Source organism: Phocoena phocoena, chromosome 21, assembly GCF_963924675.1.
Source record: "Phocoena phocoena chromosome 21, mPhoPho1.1, whole genome shotgun sequence".
Taxonomy (NCBI): Eukaryota; Metazoa; Chordata; class Mammalia; order Artiodactyla; family Phocoenidae; genus Phocoena; species Phocoena phocoena.
The window spans coordinates 10567201-10589014 of NC_089239.1; the positions used below are offsets into that span (position 1 = coordinate 10567201).

The following is a 21814-nucleotide window of genomic DNA, read 5'->3' on the forward strand; positions in this document are numbered from 1 at the left end:
AATGTCTTTCTTAATTTTTATCATTTATCCAGATCATCTAAGTCCAAACAAGCTGGCATTTTTAGGGCCTGTATTTTAAGGTAGCAGCCAAATAAAAATTCTGAGTGCTGCCCCAGCCCTCCTGGGCGGGCCTCTTAGCACAGGCCCGGGTCGAGCGTCCCCTCGGCCCTCCATGTATCCCTCCGTCCGTCCTCGCGTGCACCTGTCTGTCCGGCCAGCCCGGCCGTCGGCTCCCAGCCGCTAGCAGCCTGACCAGGCTGGGCCTCAAGGACCCGGAGGGGAGGGGGATGGGCCGGACCGGGCCGGGGCTAAACATTTAAAACTTTTTAACATGTTATACGTGCACATAGAGCTCCTGTGTTTTCAAGTAACACTTTGATTATGACTTCTTGGTTTTTCACTTTTAGGCATTATATATTGATTCTTACTACGGAAGATGAGTATTTAACTCTCCTCCCTCACCCTTGCTCCCTCAACTCATTTCTCAGACCCATATTCTTCCACAGAAGTTATATCATCATTTTAGATAGATTAACATCCAGTTTTTACATCATCATGTAGTCACAGTGAGCCACGATTTAAGATACTAAGATTTCTTTTCCTGCACAAATTGTTTTCCCTGTAGTGGCACCAGATATTCTTTTTTTTTTTTTTTTTTAATTTATTTAATTAATTATTTTTTGGCTGCATTGGGTCTTCATTGCTGTGTGTAGGCTTTCTCTAGTTGGGGCGAGTGGGGGCTACTCTTCGTTGTGGTGCGCAGGCTTCTCATTGCGGTGGCTTCTCTTGTTGCAGAGCACAGGCTCTAGGTGCAAGGGCTTCAGTAGTTGTGGCTCGCGGGCTCAATAGTCGTGGCTCGCAGGCTCTAGAGCGCAGGTTCAGTAGTTGTGGCGCACGGGCTTAGTTGCTCCGTGGCATGTGGGATCTTTACGGACCAGGGCTCAAACCCATGTCCCCTGCGTTGGCAGACAGATTGTTAACCACTGCGCCACCAGGGAAGCCCCCAGATATTCTTAAAGAAATGTCTCCCAGAGATTCCTGACATGTCCAGTTAGAGCCGTCATCCTTTCTGCCTGGTGCCCAGGTGCTGTCCTGGCTGCCCATCAGTCTGGGGATTCCTTGTACTTCACTTGTGTGTGGATTTTCTGTTTCTGTTATGCCTCATCTTCCCCTTTCTTGGTTTGTGTCTTTTTTTTTCTTTTTTTGGCTATGCGGGATCTTAGTTCCCTGACCAGGGATAGAACCCACGCCCCCTGCAGTGGAAGTGCAGTCTTAACGACTGGACCACCAGGGAAGTCCCGGTTTGTGCCTTTATTTCAGTGTGTCCTGAGAAAGGTTCACGGAAGGTAAGTTTTCAGAAACTTTGTATGTGCGAACATGTGCTTATTTTGCCTTTACTTTCACTGATGGTTTGGCTCAGCATAGAATTCTAAGTTGGAAATTCTTTTCTTTCTGAATTTTTAAGACATTTTCCCACTGTATTCTAGCTTCCAGTGTTATTGCTGAGGAATTCAGAGCTATTTTGATTTCCTGCCCTTTGTGTGTGGCGTGCTTTTTTGTTCCCTTCTCCCTTCTGCGGAGAACCTTCGCTTTTTCACCAGTTTGGAAATTCAGTAATGATTGCTTTCATGTTTGTCTGTTTCCTTCTACTGAGATGCGCACTCATATATCTGGTTGCCAGGAAGCCTACAAAGCAGTATTTACTTAGTGAGTTTTTTGGACTCACAGACCTGCAGAGCATGCACTTAATTTTATCTGCACACTTAAGACCCGATTCTTCTCTCAGGGATGGACTTGCCTCTAACCAAACTCCCAGGAGACTGATGTGTCAACCAGGATGCTTCTGGTTTGCTTTTCATATCTCGGATTTTGTCACTGTCCAGCTCTCCCACTGAGAACTGAATATATGCCATTTTTATTGCCCTGCCACTTAAGGCTCTGTGTAAAGACTCAGGCCTGCCTTCTGAGCTTATTGACTCCTGTGATTATATCAGCTAAACTTATGTTCAAAAATCAAACTGGAATAGTCAGCATTTTAGGCATATGCCACAGATGTTCCTGACTTAGCACCATTGTTCATTCAATTTCTATGTCCTGGAGCGTTTTTTTAATTTGTCCTGTCAAAATAATCTACTGAACGCTACCGTTTGTTTGGCAATGTGGAGGAATAATACAGTTTTTGATGTCAAATAGTATAATCTTGAGACACAGATATTACCGAACTGTCATGCAGTGCTGAAGGGTGTATATACCATAAGAGAAATGTCGACAAGTTTTGTGGGATTTCAGAGAAGGGAGAGAGCACACATGATTGGAGGGGTCAGGAAAGGCTTCATAAGATCTCCTTCATAAAATAGGAGAAATCTGAAGTAGGCCTTGAAGGATAATGGAATTGGATTATGTTGGGATTGGAGGACATTTCAGTATGAAGAACAGCATGAATGGGGGCATGGAGGTAGAAAATTATGGGTAATATCTGAGGTTGCAGCAAGGAGATTGGTTGGCTACAGCATGATTTTATGTAAGAGAGAGACTAAGATCGAAGGATACATTGGAACCAGAGCATGGAGAATCTTGAACTTTGGCTTAAGATTTTGCATCAAATTAGAGGATGGTGTTAGGGAGCAAGTGAAAGTTGAATGGCCTTTTAAAAACCAACTCAAATATAACACCTATGAATGCTTTCTGATTCCCTTCCATTGGATGTAGCCTCTCTTCTCTAAATGTCCAGAGGCATTTTATATCTCTTTTATGTCATTTAATTGAGCATCTATTAATACAATATGCCAGGCACAATGCCAATGATGAGGAATGAAGAAGATAAATAAGGTAACTATGGCATTTGGTTTTGTCCTATATCATCTTCTCTTCCATATTAGAGTGCAAAGTTCTTGATGACAGGGCAACACTTCACCTTTGTACTTCCCCTCTCCTCTATAACGAGCATAGTGCCTTGTACATGCTAGGCACTCAGGAAATAGTCACAGATACGTAGAGACCTAAAGGACCTGGGAGTCTAACCTTCTCTTTGTCGAGGTGAGGAGTCTGAGGCTCAGGAAGGTTAAGGATGTGCCCCCCAATTACACAGGGGTTAGGGTCAGAGCTGGACAGAGAACCAAGATGCACCGACACCTGATCCTGTGCTCCTCCTCCCCAACTGTATTTAAATGTACACTCCTGACTATAATAAAACCTGGATATTTGGATTTTGGAATTGCTTACAGTGTATGGTTTGTAGCAAACCAAATTAGAAATTCAGTTCTTTAATAAGGTCTATTGAGCGAAATAGAGTGAATACAATACACTTTTCTGTCTGAGGGTTCCATATTCTAATTAAGTAGGTCACTTACAACTGCAAATGGTACTCTGGTACAGCAGGATTGAAAAAGAAAAGGCAGGAAAATGATTCAGGTGTCAAAGGCTGACCTAATTAACAGGAATGGAAACTCAAAGGATTATGTGACCTTGAGGCTTCTGTGAACCAGAATTTTTTTTTTTAGATTTTATTGAAGTATAGTGGATTTACAACATTGTGTTATTTTCTTCTGTACAGCAAAGTGACTCAGTTATATATATATTCTTTTCATATTCTTTTCCGTTATGGTTTGTTACAGGCTATTGAACATAGTTCCCTGTGCTATAGAGTAGTACCTTGTTGTTTATCCAGAACCAGGAATATTTTTGACTTTGTTTGCTTCCTTTATAGCTTCCTTTCTTTTTTTTCTTTCTAGAGATGATTCATTTACTTAATATAAACACATTTCTGGAAGTAATAGTTAAAGACTTTCACGGTGAAATACAGTGAATTCTGTGTCTGGTTTCAGTCATTTGAGACATGAGTCTTCAGCTACATCAGCAATTCTCTGAAACAAAAATTAAGCAGTCACAAGTGAATAATTTTTTTAAAAACAAAAGTCCTTAGAGTTAGAGAATTTAGTCTTAGAAACCATCACTGTAGTGATTTCAAAACACAACTCTGCATTTTAAAACAGTTCTCTTGAAACCTGTCTGTCATGAGAGAGGGGTTGGAGTGCCTTTGATTAGAATGAGGGTAGTTAGGGTCGGGAACTGCTTTTGTTTTGGGTGAGTTCCTAAATAGAAACTTTAGTAAATACAGGTACATGGACAGAAAGAGAAAAGTAGGCTACTGAAATGTTTAACTTCTCCGGAAAGTGGATATTAGCACACCTTGTTGAAGTCTGGAGGTTACAAACAGGAAGAATGTGGGACTGGTCTTCCTCAAAGGAAGACTACAATCCATCTCTCCAGGACTGGATCCTGAGTGGTTGGTGGGGCCCCCGGACCTTCATTCCACGTGCAGGCTTCTTGCTCCCCCCATCCATGGATTTCAAAATATTTATATCTATTCTTTTTCATATTCTTTTCCATTATGGTGTATTACAGGATATTGAATATAATAGTTCCCTGTGCTAGACAGTGGGACCTTGTTGTTTATGTATTTTGTATATAGTAGTGTGTATCTACTAATCTCAAACTTCTAATTTATCCCTCCTCCAACCCCTTCCCCTTTGGTAATCCTAAGTTTGTTTCTGTGTCTGTGAGTCTGTTTCTGTTTTGTAAATAAGTTCATTTGTATCATATTTCAGATTCCACGTAAGTGATATCATAGGATATTTGTCTTTTTCTGACCTTACTTATCGATAGTATGATAATCTCTAGGTCCATCCGTGTTTTGCTGCAAATGGCATTTAATGGCTGAGTAGTATTCCACTGTATATATGTACCACCTCTTCCTTATCCATTCCTCTGTAGATGGACATTCAGGTTCCTTCCATGACCTGGCTATTGTAAATAGTGCCACTGTGAACATTGGGGTGCAGGTATCTTTTCGAATTAGAGTTTTCTCTGGATATATGCCCAGGAGTGGGATTGCAGGATCATATGGTAGCTCTATTTTTAGTTTTTTAAGGAACCTCCATACTGTTTTCCACAGTAGCTGCACCAATTTACATTCCCACCCACAGTGTAGGAGGGTTCCCTTTTCTCCACACCCGCTCCAGCATTTATTATTTGTAGACTTTTTAATGATGGCCATTCTCACCGGTGTGAGCTGATACCTCATTGTAGTTTTGATTTGCATTTTTCTAATAATTAGCGAAGTTGAGCATCTTTTCATGTGCCTGTTGGCCATCTTTATGTCTTCTTTGGAGAAATGTCTATTTAGGTCTTTTGCCCATTTTTTGATTGGGTTGTTTGTTTTTTTGTTACTGAGTTGTATGAGCTGTTTGTATGTTTTGGAAATTAAGCCCTTGTCAGTCACATCACTTGCAAATATTTTCTCCCATCCCATAGGTTGTCTTTTCGTTTTGCTTATGGTTTCCTTTGCTGTGCAAGAGCTTGTAAGTTTGGTTAGGTCCCATTTGTTTATTTTTGCTTTTATTTCTATTGCCTTGGGAGATTGACCTAAGAAAACATTGCTACGATTTATGTCAGAGAATGTTTTGCCTATGTTCTCTTCTAGGAGTTTTATGGTGTCATGTCTTATATTTAAGTCTTTAAGCCACTTTGAGTTTATTTTTGTAAGCACACATTCTTTATTTATGTTTCTTACTGTCCCTTTAAGACCTCACTAAGGGGGTTAATTTTCACCATCCTCTAATTGGAAGCTTTGGCTGAGCCCCGGCTTTTGTGCTCATTCTCAGGGAATGGACAGTTTTATGGTCACTTTAAGTTGCAAACACACTTTCAAACTTAGTAAATGGAGCATTCAGCCACATGCCATGCCTAGGGTTACATATTTTTGCATCCCCAGCTTGGACCTCTCTCACGCCGCTGCAGGCCTGCGGTCCTTCTTCTGCAGTACAGGTCTTTCCTCTCTCTACACTCTGCTTGCCTCCTTCTTCCTCCCTCATCTGCTGCTTTCTGGAGACTAGCAGAGTTGCTGTGAGGAAAGGGAGGAGAATTAAGGAGACTGGACATTTCTTGGTTGGCCCGTGTGGCTTTATGTCCTGTGAACTCAGCAGATGGTTCGATCTGATGGCCTTGAGTGGGTCTGGTGGATGATTAAAGTGTACTTTTTCTATTTTGGGGCATTTTCATGGCATTTGGAGTTTCCCTGATGGAACCCTTTTCCAGTGTCCTCTCCCAGCCAGCCGCCTCTCTGTTCCAGATAGTCACGTGGGACAACTTTCCAGCTCCTGGTACCCGCAACACATCCAGCTTCTTTCTGCTGAGCTCTCTATGTCCGCCTGGGGCTCTTTGTATTAGAAGGACCCAAGACTCCCCACTCTGTCTCACCCCTTTCTGTATTCTTGACCTTGCTGAGGAATTCAAGAGTCGTAGGACAAGCTCTCCTTCATTCCTTCTGTGAATTCTGCAAGTGGGGGCTTCTGTCTCACAATTACTTTGAATCTTGATATCTGTCCTGTCAGTTGCATCCCAACATTCAGTGATACAACGTCTCTGCAGAGTCACAGTTTGCCAGGTCCCTTGCCACGTGTTGGAGAAGCACAGAAAACAAACAAGTACAGTTTGGTAAGATTATATCATAGTTGATACGGTAACAACCTTGATAGACTTCCTTATACGGCTGCCCCTGGTCATCTTGACTGTACTGAGTGTCCCTGACACTTCATGAGTGACACATCTGTGAACTGTTCTCGGGGTAATTTCTGCCAGTCTCACCCATTATGAGTTGATTCTTACTAGTACTTTTTTTCTGGAGGTTGACTTTCCTGGGCCCTGTGCATTGAATGCAGATAGTAGGTAATTGCTTTTGCCAGGTTAAGACTTACTTGGGAGATGGCAAGAAAATGGACTTACTTGAACTGTGTGGACAGCAACAAAGTTGAACGTGAAAAAGAAGGTCATAACTAAGTGATAGATCATATATGATATACAATAAATGTATAGAGATGTAAATGTGTATTTATCTATCTATCTACATATATACATCTTTGCTGTAATCAAACCCCTTACTTTAAATAAGAGGTACAAATTGCTATGTGTAAAATAAATAAGCTACAAGGCTATATTGTACGGCACAGAGAATATAGCCAATATTTTATAATAACTACAAATGGAATATAATCTATAAATTTGTGAATCACTATGTTGTATACCTGAAAATAATATAATATTGTAAACCAACTATATCTCAATTTAAAAATTGCAAAAAAATAGACTTTATTTCTGTTTAAGCAAATAATTATTGCATAATACTTTACAGAAGGTAAAGCCATTCTCAGAGCTCTGCTCAGACTCCGCAGTGACTGCCCATCGCGTTAAAATTCCAGGTCCTCAGCATGGCCTCCGACTCTGCAGGCTCTGCCCCACTCCCGGTCTGTCTCTTACCCTTGGTCTGTCTCCCTGGCTCACTCCTCTCTCCTCCGGGCCGCTTGCTGTCCCTCAAACAGGGAAAGCCCGTTCTAGCCTCAGAAGCTTTCATTTGTTCTTCGTCCACCTGGGATGCGCTGCCCCGGGTTATTCCTCCCCACCGATTGAGTCTCTGCAGGAGTGATGTTTTCTCAGAGAGACCTGTTTCCTCACCTTCTTTCCAAAATAGGGCTCTCCTCCCACATGGCTCTCTGATGGCGTGGACCCTTGCCTGGCTTTATTTCTTTTCATAGCACTTATTACCCCCCCCGCCAGAAGTTCTCTTACTATTTTGGGACCGGTTACCTGTTGTGCCCCATGTTGGAATCTAAGTCAGGAGAACGGCGACTTCGTTGGGTTCACTGCTGTTACCGCACTGCTTGGAACAGTGCCTGACACTAGCCAGGCTTCAGGCAACGTTGTCGAATGGATGACTTAGTAAGTGAAGCCGGCCTGATCCTCACATGGAGTCGGGGAGGAAATGAGAACATTGGTATTATCATCTTCACTGGGTCTTAAGATGTTATATAATTTACCCAGGTTGTGCCTGGCATTCTTCTTGAATGAGTGCATTAGACCCTATGATTAAAACTCTGGTTTGTTTAAATTACATTTTATCAAGTTTATTTGTGTACCTAGTTGAATTAAACACTCTGGTACAAGGCTTATTTCAAAGAAACAGCAGAACCTGCGCACCTTTTCCAGTCCCTAGAAGCAATCACTTTCTGCTCTTTCAGCTCTCTCTTTTCTTAATAACATGCTTATATTTTTACTTCCTAATTTTGCAATTTTGGAATTTGTAATTTGAGGCATTATCCATTGACTTCCCTTAAGGGAACATGGGGATTTCAGTTAGATTGTTATTCAGCGTTTACGTTATTATAACTCACATAATTGCAATTCACAGCTCAGCTATGTAGTATGATTACCCTTCGTGTCAGTATTTTTAGGCGTTTTCTCTTGGGCTGGTCACATTTCCCAGAGAGGATCCTTTCAGTTCTCTACCTGGAGGGTATAACAGGGGTGGTCATCTTCTGGGAGCTTCTTACTGCTCAGTCTGTAAACTATCACTTAATTCTTTTTTCAGTGTGATACCCCTGACCTCAACTAGACCATGTACCCCCTGCCCGAAGACCCTTTCTTTTGAACTCCTGAGAGTAGAAACCTCCAGGACTCTCTCAGGGTGGGGAGGGGACAGTTGCTCAGTTGCACAGAATAAAGGGATATGGGCTTTTAATTGTCCCTTAAGCTGACTTTTAAACAGTCGTCTGTGCTTAGTCCCATCTTCATCTCTATTTTTGGATTGTTGACTTAAGGAAAAACACACAACATAAGAGCTGTGAGTTTAAGTTATATTCAGGGTCTTACTGGGGACTATAACGCAGGAGACAGCCTCTCAGCTAGCTCTGAGGAAACTGCTCCAAAGCGGTCAGGGAGGAGCCAGTTATACGTGATTTTTGGCTGGGGATACACGTGTTCTAGCACACGTCTTGGTGGAAGATTACTGCTAGTCACAAGGAACGGATATCTCAAGTTAATGATTTTAGTGCTTGTCGATGTATGGAAAGACGGAGGAATCTGGTGCATTGAAATTCTTCCTGAGATACGCATCTAACTATCCAAGGACCTGCTTGTCCAAAGCACAGAGCGTCCTGTTATCATCTTAATTTCCTCTCAGAATGTTCTGTCGGTCAGCAACTGCAGTGGGTTATGACTTAATCCTTCTAGAACTGGGTGGTGAGCAACTCTCTTTGTTTACAAGCTACACCTAATGCTGTCAAATTCTTGAACATTCTGTGGGCTTATGGGTAAATTAGGTGGCTCATTGGCCTTCCCCTGTGGGCTTTAGATTAATCCTTCTGGAGTCTAAGTCAGTGACTCTCTTCTCGCTGCTTTCCATCATGATTGCTATTTAATTATCTCTCTTTGCCTCTTTGAGATTATGCCCTAAAAAAATACCTCTTGACTATTATTTTTATCTTTTTTAATTATTAAAATTTTTTTATTGTTATCTCTAACTCTGAACCAAGGTTTATTCATGATTTGTCTGACAAAAAAGAGCCAAGAAAGTACAAATGCACCCTCTATTACTTGGAAAAGGAGGAAGGGAGTTCACTGCGCCACCAGGGAAGCCCAACTTTGGCCCTTTTGATAGGAGTTGTGATAGTTTTGTTAATCATTCATGCAATAGAAGGTGTGGGTCATTCTTTCACATTCATTTCCACCTCTAGAAAGTTTCTGCAAGTGATGCGAGAATGGTGGAGAGCTGAACCAAAATTCTCTGCCACTTAAATTTCTAAAACTTGAGCGTTTTTTTTTTTTTTTTTTTTTTGCAGTACGTGGGCCTCTCACTGTTGTGGCCTCTCTCGTTGCGGAGTCCAGGCTCCGGACGCACAGGCTCAGCGGCCATGGCTCACGGGCATAGCTGCTCCGCGGCATGTGGGATCTTCCCGGACCGGGGCACGAACCTGTGTCCCCTGCATCGGCAGGCGGACTCTCAACCACTGCGCCACCAGGGAAGCCCTAAAACTTGAGCGTTTTTGATCTTACTTGTTTTGCTGTGGGTGAGTGGTTCCCAGACCAAGCTCATTCCAAGATCATAGATGAACAAACAAACCAACCCCCAAGTCTCTGGGCCACACTCCAAACTTACCCAGAATCTCTAGTGTTGAAGACTCATAATCTGTCAGATATATGTCAGTTTGCCCACGTGGGACATTGGCTAGAGAAGCATTTCACAGGGCTTTTGAAAGGTGTGGCCAGAGGTTTGAAACCAAATCAAATCAAAACAAAACAAAGCAAATTTTCAAGAAAGAAAACAACGGTAATGCACTGGTTTGGTGCAGCTGTAAACAATATTTATACTTGTAATAATTAAAGTACTGGGTATACCCTGAATCAAAAATAGATGAGGAAGGAAGACAGGTATATGGGGGGAAGGGAGAATTAAATCTACACCTTCCATAGCAACAAGACAATAGGTATTACCTAAAACCGAAAAATCAAGAAATACCATGTTAACCCTGTTATTTAGATATTTTTGAAGTGCAAATACAGAAGAAATGCCTGAAAAAATTGCGGTGGTGATCTCTGGCATGTAGAAATAAGGAGTGGAGTAGGGCAGCACCCTGCTGTCTTGTGTTATCGTCTTGATAAAACTGTTTTGCATTTAAAGCTATATGCAGGTATTAATTTGATATAAATAAAAAGTGAATTAACAGAGACATTTTGTCCTAGGAGATAGTTAAGCACAAAAACAGTAAGAACAGTTATTAATAAATTATCCAATTCCTAGGCTTTTTTGCTTATCGATACATTTTAGGAAGAATGTTCATTATGCAAAGACATTACTATTTTACAGCTAAGGTACTCATTTCCTTCCATGAAAAAAATTGCCTATTAATATTATCTGATTTTCAATCTTTCCAGCTAAAAAAATAAATCAGCTGAGTTTTGCTAGATTTACTTTGATATAAGGACATAGGCTGTAGTGAGTCTCATAATGTTTAGTTTTAAGGGTTTTCTGGTCAGGACTGGGAGTTCTCTTCCCCTTGTTTCTGATTCAGCCTTTTTGACCCTCTCTGGTCTTCCAGCGCCTGTGGTAGTGTAAAGATCAAAGGAAGAGCAGAAGTGACTGAAAATCGGAAAGCGCTTTTCAGGTTGGGCTTAAAAATCTGAAAGGAATGCACTTCCCTGGCGCAGTGGTTGAGAGTCCGCCTGCTGATGCAGGGGACACGGGTTCGTGCCCTGGTCCGGGAGGATCCCACATGCCGCGGAGCGGCTGGGCCCGTGAGCCATGGCCGCTGAGCCTGCGCGTCCGGAGCCTGTGCTCTGCAACGGGAGAGGCCACAACAGTGAGAGGCCTGCGTACCGCAAAAAAAAAAAAAAAAAAAAAAAAAAAAGTCTGAAAGGAAGCACAGTAGTGACAAGGGCCAAGAGTCAGGCGCTTTCCTGCTGGAGCCAGCGGACAGATTTACTGCAGTTTCAGCCATTTGCGCCAACGGATATGCTGGCGCCCATCCAGTTCTAGGCAGATTCTCAGGGACCCTCTGAGACCAGCTGGCAGCTTGTTCTTCAGAGCAGACAACATAGGCGCACATCTCTCATAGGTGCCCTTCTCTCACAGGCGCTCAGAATAAAACCAGCCAGCTTGGGCTTCCCTGGTGGTTCAGTGGTTAAGAATCCGCCTGCCAATGCAGGGGACACGGGTTTGAGCCCTGGTCCGGGAAGTTCCCACATGCCACGGAGCAATGAAGCCCCTGCGGCAAAACCACTGAGCCTGCGCTCTAGAGCCCACGAGCCACAAGTACTGAAGCCTGCGTGCCTAGAGCCCATGCTCTGCAACAAGAGAAGCCACTGCAATGAGAAGCCTGCGCACTGCAACGAAGAGTAGCCCCTACTCGCCACAACTAGAGAAAGCCTGCGTGCAACAACAAAGACCCAACGCAGCCAAAAATAAATAAATAAAAAATTAATAAAAAAAAAGAGGGGCAAGAGAGCTTGCTTCCTGTCTCTTAAAAAAAAAAAAAAACCAGCAAGCTTTAATGAATACGTTTTCTTGCTCTTAAAAATTAAAAAACAAAACAAACCTAAAACAACTTCAACTAAAGAGTAAGTACAGCAGAAAATTTCTTTTTTGCAGAGTTTACATTCACAGTTTGACCCACACCACCTCAATAAGTTCTAGGGCACAGATTCGAGTCTCCTGACCTTGGAGGGGGGATACTTGGAGACTCACGTGCCACTACTATATATAAAATAGATAATCAACAAAGACCTACTGTACAGCGCAGGGAACTCTACTCAGTACTCTGTAGTAACCTATATGGGAAAAGTGTCTGAAAAAGAATGGACATATGTATATGTAAAACTGAATCACTTTGCTGTACACCTGAAACTAACACAACATTGTAAATCAACTATACTCCAATATAAAATAAAAATTTTAAAAAAAGAAAAGAGAAGAAGTAAAAAAAGAACAGCCAGCATCTGTCCATCTCTCAGCTGGCTTTGTGTTATATTGTGTATGCTGGAAATCTCCTGAAATATTAAATACTTTCTTTATTAGTGAAAAAATAACCTCTTTGAAGAAAGTAAACTACTAATGCTGATAATGGAAATGAGGTCCAAGAGAAGTATTTTAAGAAACAGTGGTTATCAGGCAGAAGTTAGCTATTTAAATAGGTTAAAGAGTAGAATACTGAGCTAACTTAAGGTTTGGATCTGTATGAAATAGACCACATAACTCCGTTTTTTTGAGGAAATCACGTGCTACCGGTGTTCATGATTTGGGAGAGTTTGAGAATGTCTCAGGATGTATCCCTTCCTGATGTTGGAGACCTGTTCATTAGTACAACTGACATGGAAGAAACATTTATTATATGTGTGGCCCTGTGTTAGGTGCTGGGGTTATAGTGGTTCTATTACCTGGTTCTATAAGCCTGTCTACAAGGGGCTCTGCCCTCATGGAGCTTATGAAATGGGTAAATAGGATGCTACCAGGCAGGGATAAGCATTTTGGCTTGAGATGGATTGATCAGGGAGGCCTCTCTGAGGATGTAACATTTGAGGCTGAGTCTTGAAAGGTGGGAGAAGACAGTCCTGTGAAGATGGAGGGAATTAATTTCAGGTATAGGGAACTGCAGATGCAAATGAGAGTGGAAAGGAGTTTGATGTGATGGAGGGTCAGAAACAGGGTCACTGTGCTGGGTACAGACTGGGTGTGAAGGAGGATAGAATGAGATGAGATTCGAATGGGAGACAGGGGCCAGGTGAGAAAGGGCTCCCCGAGAAAGGGTGAGAGAGTTGGATGTGTTCTAAGGGCAATGGAGAAATAGCAGAAGGTTTTAGGCAGGGGTGCTATGCTCTGACTTCTGTTTTGCTCTATTCTCATTTATGCTGTAAAAAGGTCCCTGTGGCTTCTCCTCGGAGAATGGATTGGAATGTGAAAGTGGAAGCAAGACACAGTTTCTATTAAATAAGTGGAAGTGATGTTGCTCTGGACTAGGGTGGGATGCAGTGGAGAAAGAAATGGGTAGATTTGAGATGTGTTTTCAAGATAGAATTGATGTCCTGCTGTCTTAGTGGTATCTGTTTTCATTTATGCAGGTGTCCAAGGAGAAAAATTCACTATGCATATTCATTTAACTCCTTGGCCTCTCAGATACTTAGTTCCACCTTGTGTTACCAACTTACCACAACTGTGATGGATAAAAAATGCTATTCATTTCCTTCCTGACAGGTGAAAATAATAAGTCAGTAAATTATTGATCGCTAAATATTTTGCTTTCATAGATATGTAAATATTTAGTCCTTAAGGTTATTGACACCTGCATATTTTACTTTCCTGAGTACAGACATCTAAATTTGACATCCAAATCATTGGTGACTATATATTTCAGCTGCATGTGAGGAGCAGTGATTCAAATCTGTGTGTGCAAGGGTAGTCACATAATTCACCACCAAAAAATTTAAGGTCTAGAAATGTAAATACAAATTCATCAGGCTCATTCATTTACTGATGAAGCCATTAGCATTTAACTAGTAAGTTAGGAGAAAAACATGCAGTGTCATATATAGGGGTCATGCCCCCCCTTCCAAGAGTCTTGAATCGCCTGGAAAAATTAAGAGGAAAATACAGTATTTTGTTTTCCGCTTCATATAAAATCAACATCTCTGGAGATGAGGTCTGGGAATCTGTGCTCTTTACCAAGCTCCCCAGGAAGTCACGTTGAGGCCAGTCTGGCGGGGGTATTGGGACCAGCTTTTAGATGATCTCTTAGATGGCTTCCACCACTAATATTTTATGCCTTAATATAAAATCTCTAAGTTCCATCATGGGAATTTGTGGATGAGGCTTTGCTTTCATATCCTGTTGTCACTTCTGTATGCCTGTGATTTATTTGATGCTTAGTGTTTGGTAACAGAATATCCAATTATAACTTCATGCCTTTGGGAAAATAAAATCCCCTTTAAAGACATCTGCCTTGTGGCAAAGTTTCCAAGAATGTTTTATGTTGAGACTGGAAAACTTTGTAATTGAAAATGTGGATTCTGATGATTCTTTCAGAGGATTTATGCATTTAGGGTGTTCTCACCGCCTGGGCACAATTTCGTCTTTCGGGAGCACTTAGTTATTGGAGCAGTGCAGCATCTGATGATGCCTGAAAACGTCAGAACCAGGGGCCTCTGCTTAGAATCAGTTCTTATTATTGAGCTGATGCTGAGCAAAAGCATGGATCCAGGAGGGATGAGATACAGGTTTTTCTTGATTGTCTCAACCCAGTGGTGCACAGACGCAGAATGCACATCCTTTGGGGAGGGCGGAGAGGATTCTGTGTGTTGCTGTAAAACTGTAAAATTATTGAGTGAGGCTGGCTGGGGAAGGGGGCCAGGGGTTCAAGGTCATTTGACTCAGCTATCTTTTGCAGTGCACACGTTCATAGATTCCTGCAAAATGATTCCTTTAAACTCCCCATTGATCAATGACTGTAAAGCTCCTAATTTCAGAGATTCGAGTCTTTGCTACATGATCGGCTAGCGTGGCCCTATTTTTTTCTTTATTCTCCAGGCAACTAAACTCTAGTTTTTTTGTTTTGTTTTTTTAAACTCTAGTTTTTATTTTTATATCTGACATCAAGCAGCTTGCAACCTTCCTAGTTAAGTTGTCTTGTAATTTGAAGGGAAGGTGAGTACTCACTCCAGTTTCTCAAGTTGCCTACTTTCAGCCTCTAAATTCAGTTTTCCAAACACTCCCTGGTTGGGTTGCCAGTATCTGGAGAGGAGTTGAAAGCATAAAGAAGAAATGAGCATTTTTGCTTTTCATGGTAACCAAGTGACTGCTTGGTTTCTGCTTATCCTATAACTTTGATCCCCTTAGCCAATGCTCTGTCGCAGTTGACATTTGGTACCAGGGCACCATTGTGCTCATACAAGTAGTTGATTTTCGCAGTCCAGTTTCGGCGTATGAGATGGTGGTTGGTAATGGTGTTGGTGGTGAGTTTCAGCACATGGGAAAGGTTTGCTAGGCTTAAATATGAACTAGATTCTTTCTTTCTTTTTTTTTTTGGCCTCGCGGCATGCAGGATTTCAGTTACCCAACTAGTGTTGGAACCCGTGCCCCCTGCAGTGGAAGTGCAGAGTCTTAACCGCTGGACTGCCAGGGAAGTCCCTAGATTATTTCTTTTTGTTTTAGTTAAGATCAAGTGTTTCTCCTCCTTTTCCCCTGCACTCATACCTCATCTGCCTTATTTACTGACCAGGATTTTTGCCCTTGTCTCCTCTTCCTCCTCAGTTGCTTCATGCATTTCTGTCATTAACTATAGAAAGTTTCTCTTTGTAACACCCCGTCATGCCCCTTTTTTTTTAAACATGATATTTATTTATTTATTTATTATGTTTTTGGACATCTTTATTGGAGTATAATTGCTTTACAAGGTTGTGTTCGTTTCTGCTGTATAACAAAGTGAATCAGCTATACATATACATATGTCCCCATATCCCCTCCCTCTTGCGTCTCCCTCCCACCCTCCCTATCCCACCCCTCTAGGTGGTCACAAAGCACCGAACTGATCTCCCCGTGCGATGCAGTTGCTTCCCACTAGCTATCTTTTTTTTTTTTTTTTTTGCGGTACGCGTGCCTCTCACTGTTGTGGCCTCTCCTGTTGCGGAGCGCAGGCTCCGGACGCGCAGGCTCAGCGGCCATGGCTCACGGGCCCAGCTGCTCCGCGGCATGTGGGATCTTCCCAGACTGGGGCACGAACCCGCGTCCCCTGCATCAGCAGGCGGACTCTCAACCACTGCGCCACCAGGGAAGCCCCCTAGCTATCTGTTTTACATTTGGTAGTGTATATATGTCAATGCTACTGTCTCATTTCATCCCAGCTTACCTTTCCCCCTCCCCGTGTCCTCAGGTCCATTCTCTACGTCTGCGTCTTTATTCCTGTCCTGCCGCTAGGTTCATCAGAACCTTTTTTTTTTTTTTAGATTCCATATATATGTGTCAGCATATGGTATTTGTTTTTCTCTTTCTGACTTACTTCACTCTGTATGACAGACTCTGAGTCCATCCACCTCACTACAAATAACTCAGTTTCATTTCTTTTTATGGCTGAGTAATATTACATTGTATATATGTGCCACATCTTCTTTATCCATTCATCTGTCAATGGACACTTAGGTTGCTTCCATGTCCTGGTTATTGTAAACAGTGCTGCAATGAACATTGCTGTACATGACTCTCTTTGAATTATGGTTTTCTCAGGATATATGCCCAGTAGTGGGTTTGCTGGGTCGTATGGTAACTCTATTTTTAGTTTTTTAAGGAACCTCCATACTGTTCTCCAGAGTGGCTGTATCAATTTACATTCCCACCAACAGTGCAAGAGGGTTCCCTTTTCTCCACACCCTCCCCAGCATTTGTTGTCTGTGGATTTTCTGATGATGCCCATTCTAACTGGTGTGAGGTGATACCTCATTGTAGTTTTGATTTGCATTTCTCTAATGATTAGTGATGTTGAGCATCCTTTCATGTGTTTGTTGGCAATTTGTATATCTTCTTTGGAGAAATGTCTATTTAGGTCTTCTGCCCATTTTTGGATTGGGTTGTTTGTTTTTTTTGATATTGAGCTGCATGAGCTGCTTGTATGTTTTGGAGTTTAATCCTTTGTCAGTTGCTTCGTTTGCAAATATTTTCTCCCATTCTGAGGGTTGTCTTTTCGTCTTGTTTATGGTTTCCTTTGCTGTCATGCTCCTTTTTATATCACATTATTCCTTGGGAGAAAGAAGCTGAAAGTTGTTTTACACTAGCCAGAGTACTATTAAATACTCAGGCTCAGGCTGACAAGAAGAACTTCTCTCTTCATGACTAAAGGCAGGTCAATTTTATGTATTGATATTTCCATACTTTTCAGAGATAATGGTGGCTTTTTTTTTTTTTTGGCAGCGAGAGGGTAGGGTGAGCTATACCATAAGCAAACTATATACCCCCAATTGCTGAGGAACTCTGTGGTGGAATGCAAAGACCTGGTGTCTTGAGAGTCAGTAAGAGCTGGTCTGGATTCATCTCTACTACTTGTTGGATCTGTGACGTTAGCACTGTTACTGAAACTCTTTAAGCTTCTTTTCTTGTTTGTAATATGAGGATAAATCCAATTTCTTTAAGGTTTTTGTGAAGTTTTAAGATAATTCATGTAAAATGCACATTGTGTTGCCTGGGGCATGGTAGACGCTCAATAAATAATGACATAGAACTATTAATATAACCTGAGAGTTACCATAATGTTTATGTTCATAGTATTCCTTTATTATCCTTTTGATGTCCATGGGATCTGCGGTGATGTCCCCCTTTTCATTTCTGATATTACTAATTTGTGTCCTCTCTCTCTTTTTTTTTAGCCTGGCTAGAGTTTATTGGTGTTATTGATCTTTTCAAAGATCTAGCTTTTGATTTTATTGATTTTTCTCATTTGATTTTCTGGTTTCAAGTTCATTGATTTCTGCTCTAATCTTTATTATTTCTTTGTTTCTGCTTACTTTGGATCTAATCTGCTCTTCTTTTTTGTACTTTCCTAAGGTGGAGACAATGGTATTGATTTTAGATGTTTCTTCTTTTCTATTATATACATTTAATTTACCTCTAAGCACTGCCTTCTCTGTATCCCACAAATTTTGGTAAGTTGTGTTTTCATTTTCATGTAGTTTAATTTTTTCTTAATTTTAAGGTTTCTTCTTTGACTCACATATTACTTAGAAGTGTGATGTTTAATCTGCACATATTTGGGGATTTTCCAGTTATTTTTCTGTGTTTGATTTCTAGTTTAATTCCATCATTGTCTGAGAGCAGATATTGTATAATTTCTATTCTTTTAAATTTGTTAAGGTATGTTTTATGGCCAGAATTTAGTCTTTCTTGATGAATATTCCATGTGAGCTTGAGAAGAGTGTGTATTTTGTTGTTGTTGGATGAAGTTGTGTATAGACCTCCATTATATCCCGTTGACTGTTGAATTCAACTATGTCTTTACCGATTTTCTGCCTGCTGGACCTGTCCATTTCCAATAGAGGGGTGCTGAAGTCTCCACCTCTAATAGTGGATTTGTCTATTTCTCCTTGCATTTCTATCAGTTTTTGCCTCATGTAGTTTGACAGTCTGTTGATAAGTGTATACACACTTAAGATTGTTATCATGTTTATATTTAGGTGACCTAATATAAAGAGCGCTGATAATAGGATTGTAATAGATTTAAAAACTAAACTAATAGAGATGATTTTTTGGGTAAAGAAGATTTCTTTCCTTCTGAGTAGGCTACTGTCTTTCTTGCTGGTCCACATCCTCTCTCTGTTTGGGGGGAAGATAGGACTGTTACAGAAGAAAAGCTTGAAATTCATATTCAGCATTGAATTTCATGATAAGATATTTTCTGTAAGATAATAACAGCCTTCTAAAGTCAGACTGTTCTCCTGAGGGGGTTTTCTAAATTATTTTAGCTCCCGCTTTAACATAACAGGAACTAAGACTAGAGTACTCGGCTCATAGGTTTCTCCTGTTGAGGTCATTCTTCCAGCTGTGACAGCTTGGTCACACGCCTCGCTGCTCCTTGGTATAAGGAAGGGAGAAAGCTCATCCTCTCTGGTCCTAGGTGTTGGGGGGAAAAGACCCAAGACAGAGAAGAGGAGGAAGGTGGAGGCAGGTTTACATTTGTCCTTATCAACCCCAAATCTTGCTTCGGGCTCAGATTGTGAAGAGGAGCCTTTAGAAATATCTTGATCAGGTGAAGAAACCACAAAGACAGGCAGGTTTTTGTGGGGTCCAGTGATGGTTCATTGGTCAGAGCAGCCCGGCCAGGCAGGGGGCATCTATGTTCTTGTGTTGTATGTCTCCTAATGGGGAAGTGCCCACCAGCAAAGGCTGTGGGTGGATACCTGGCTAATGCCCGGTAGCAGAGACTCAGGTGCAGTGTGACTGGACGGCTCAGTTTGCCCGGGACAGTCCTGTTTTCAGCTGCAGTGCCAGCATCCTCTCCGGTCAGTGCCTTCTGTTTAAAAGTGTCCTAATTGTACCATAAATGATGTGCTTATCCTCAGAGAGGTGTGTCCCCAGAGAGCAGTAAGGGGGAGCTGTGTCATCAGCAGGGCATCCCCAGCCCTGGCAGGGCTTCTCAGGAGACCAGATCACGAGTTACACCAGGTGCCGACGTCAGCTGTCAAAGCAGGATGTCCACTTCAAGCTCAGAGAAATCAGAGGACACCACACAGGTTCCAGGACTCTTTTCCCCTGGCAAACATGGCCATGGAGAGGAGGTAGAGAGGGAGGTAGGATCTGAGAAGGCTGACAGACCTTTTTACCTGGAGAGAATGGATAGTACCTAGGAGCATTGTTTTAAGGTTCTCCATTAGATTGGACTGAATCCATTGCTTTTCCCTTATGCCCAGTGGATGGGGATTTAGGAGCAAAAATGGATGAGTTATACAGGAGAAACACTCCATTTCCTCTTCCGTGTCTGAATTGCAGTGTGTGAGCAAATTTTGCAGGCTGATCACTGTACAATTAATTGCCTTTCCTACAGCTTCTTTGCATCCTTGCTGTGCTTTCTTTCCCAAGGTCTCTAAAGCTCTTTAGACAAGATCACTATAAGCCTTGTAGCCAGTGGTTGAACTTTTCAAAAAATAATTTAGCACCAAAATGGAATAGACACAGTCCCTATTTTTCACTACTTCACATTCAATGCTCATTCAATACTGTCCACAGATGTTGGCAGTGCTTCCTGTGTGATTGGAGTTCACCTTATATCTGCAATCCCTTTAAGAAGTGACCTTCAACATGCACCCCAGTGTTCATAGCAGCACTATTCACAATAGCCAAGACGTGGAAACAACCTGAATGTCCATCGACAGAGGAATGGATAAAGAAAATGTCATATATATACACAATGGAATACTACTCAGCCATAAGAAAGAATGACATAATGCCATTTGCAGCAACATGGATGGACCTAGAGATTATCATACTAAGTGAAGTAAATCAGAACAAGAAAGACAAATACCATATGATATCACTTATATGTGGAATCTAAAATATGACACAAATGAACTTATCTATGAAAAAGAAACAGACTCACAGGCATAGAGAACAAACTTGTGGTTGCCAAGGAGGGGGCAAGAGAGGGATGGATTGGGAGTTTGGGGTTAGCAGATGCAAAGTGTTATATAGAAAATGATATAGAATGGATAAGCAACAAGGTCCTACTGAATAGCACAGGGAACTATATTCAATATCCTGTGATAAACCATAATGGAAAAGAATGTATATATATATATGTATATATATATCTGAATCACTTTGCTGTATAGCAGAAATTAACACAACCTTGTAAATCAACTATACTTCAATAAAATAAATTTAAAAAAAAGATGCGATCTCCAGGGACACATTGTATCTGAAGTTGGGAAATGCTTATAGATAGTGTTTTAAAAAAAACTTTTGGGCTTCCCTGGTGGCGTAGTGGTTAAGAATCCGCCTGCTAATGCAGGGGACATGGGTTCGAGCCCTGGTCTGGGAGGATCCCACATGCCGCGGAGCAACTATGCCCGTGAGCCACAACTACTGAGCGTGCGCTCTAGAGCCCGCGAGCCACAACTACTGAGCCCGTTAGCCACAACTACTGAGCCCGTGAGCCACAACTACTGAGCCCATGCACGTAGACCCCGCGCTCTGCAACAAGAGAAGCCACTGCAGTGAGAAGCCCGTTGCACTGCCCCCGCTCGCCACAACTGGAGAAAGCCCGCATGCAGCAACAAAGACCCAATGCAGCCAAAAATTAAATAAATAAATTAAAAAACCACAACTTTTAATTAATTCATTTATTTTTGCTGTGTTGGGTGTTCGTTTCTGTGCCAGGGCTTTCTCTAGCTGTGGCAAGCGGGGCCCACTCTTCATCGCGGTGCACGAGCCTCTCACTATCGCGGCCTCTCTTGTTGAGGAGCACAGGCTCCAGACACGCAGGCTCAGTAGTTGTGGCTCACGGGCATAGTTGCTCCACGGCATGTGGGATCCTCCCAGACCAGGGCTCGAACCCATGTCCCCTGCATTAGCAGGCAGATTCTCAACCACTGCGCCACCAGGGAAGCCCCAAACTTTTAAATTGAGACATAGCGTTCCTAAATTTCATGAAATCTTAAACCACATGCTTAAGATTATTGATTAGTTTAATGAGTCAGTGAATTTCGTTATTAATGACCTCCTTTCTTACCTGCTCTTTCCTTACCTGTTCTCCTGCTTATAGGAAGCTTGAATGTGAAGGATTAATTCAAAACGTACAGAGTTGAACTTAATTTCATAAACTCCAATAGGTGAATTTTATGGGCTCTTTAAAATGTTGCATATTGTGAGAGGGGGGCCAGTCTGAACTCAGGCCCCAGCTCCACGTGCAGCCCGCGGTCCCACCTTCTTCCCCTTCCTCTCTTGCCCACTCCAGCCAAC

General features: G+C 42.0%; 1 protein-coding gene across 1 annotated transcript in view; it reads left to right on the top strand.

The window, feature by feature from the left end:
• The window catches only part of FUT10 (fucosyltransferase 10), an 84358-nt gene that overhangs the window by 15896 nt on the left and 46648 nt on the right, over positions 1-21814 (top strand). The gene's annotated exons all lie outside the window — the stretch shown is intronic.